This window comes from Nicotiana tabacum, chromosome 20 (assembly GCF_000715075.1).
Source record: "Nicotiana tabacum cultivar K326 chromosome 20, ASM71507v2, whole genome shotgun sequence".
In the NCBI taxonomy this organism is placed as follows: domain Eukaryota; kingdom Viridiplantae; phylum Streptophyta; class Magnoliopsida; order Solanales; family Solanaceae; genus Nicotiana; species Nicotiana tabacum.
Window position 1 is genome coordinate 102,105,592 of NC_134099.1, and position 1,680 is coordinate 102,107,271.

Here is a 1,680-nt window from a genome sequence, read left to right on the forward strand (position 1 = left end):
TATGAATAGTTTGTACATTGGATACTACATTGGATGCTACATTGGATGTTCATGTTGTGAATAACTTAAAGATTAAATTTCCTATTTTATGTCTATCATCTTTACTTTTTATGCCTATAAAAGGCCATGTAATTGCAATGAAAAATTACACCAAAGTAAAAGAAGAAAACACTTCTCCATTCTCTCTGTTCTTGTTTATATTTTACTGTATTGCTTTTATTTTATAACAAATAGTAATTTATAAATCTGAAGCATGAAAAGTCGTATATATAAATAGTAAACGCGTTAACAATGTAGACTGACTACTCGCTTTGTGTATATTTAATTAAGAGAACAAATTCATAGCCAGAGCAAGATCAGTTTAAAAAATAAATTGAATCAATTAAATAATCAAAATCACTCTCACCAAGTGTATTTGATATTTAAAAAAAGGAAAACCAAAAAAAATAAATCCGGCCCACCCAAAAGCATAGTACTATATAGTAGTTAACTAATCAACGAACTAAACTTCTCAGAATAATTCAAGTTTGGTTAGCGGAAATTGTCGCGATTTCTTAGCTGGATGAGGACTTTCCACCTCATCCTCCCCGGAGCCAAATCCCGGCCAAAATTCCGGCAAGGGAGGAATATTCAAGTCAAATCCACGCTGGCTACTCGTGGACCCCACACCGTCGGATGATGTCACCTTTCCCTCGTAGTGACGCCTTTTGTGACCACCCAAAGCTTGTCCAGTTGGGAAACTCTTGTGGCAAACAGAACACTCGTGAGTCCTGCCACTAAGGCCGTTAGCTGACGTGGCACCGGCGGTGGTAGTGGAGGTGGTGGCGGAGTTTTCATTGACGTCTCCGTTAATGAGCTATTTACGGTGACTAGCTTTATGTCCACCTAGAGCTTGATAAGATCCAAAAGACTTACCACACACTGAACACTTGTACAAATTCTTGGACTCTGAGGAAGTTGATATCAGATTCGTTGAATTAGTAGAATTACCGCTACGTGCAAGCATAAGAAGACAGAAAGCTAAGTATTCTTCTTCAGTAGGCTGTTGCTCCATAATACTACGTGGTCTTTTTGATCTCTTACCCTTTGTCCAAGATTCAAGGTAGTTGAGAGTAGTGTTTTCATACTGAAATGATGGCGGGGTTGGGGTTCTTGGAGAGTTCAAAGCTTCAAGTGCCATATCCTTAGTTGGGTTTTCTTGAAAGAATTAAAAACAAAGAATGATATTGTTTAGCAACTGCACTCAAAGAAGTAGTCAGTAAAGAATTTGAGAGAAGAGAGAAAGATTTGAGAACTTGGTGATTGTAATTGAGTGAAGTGGTAAGTATATATGGGGAGATGGAGTAAAGGATGAGAAAGGGAGGGAAGTTGCGGGAGGAGTAGTAGGAAGGTACTTAATTAGGTGGTTACTTAATTAATTGAATGAAATAGAAAAATGGAAGGAGAGTGGAGCACGTTTGAGAAATAGATTGATTGTTGATGGCCAAGTGGAAGGTGTTTACGTAATTATAAGTACAAGTGGGTGACTGAAGTCTCAACTCTCAACAAGGACGGCTAAGCGAGTATTTTATTATTAGTGCAGGATGGGGAATATGTAAGTTGTAGACTATGGACTCCTTCAAAAGTCAAAACATCTCTCCCACAAGTTACTAGAAATAAATATAATAGAAAAAGATTGAG

General features: G+C 37.6%; 1 pseudogene; it reads right to left on the minus strand.

The window, feature by feature from the left end:
- Nucleotides 1-453: 453 nt before the first annotated feature.
- LOC107788758 (zinc finger protein ZAT10-like) lies at nt 454-1,356 on the minus strand (annotated as a pseudogene).
- Between the last annotated feature and the right edge of the window lie 324 nt (nt 1,357-1,680).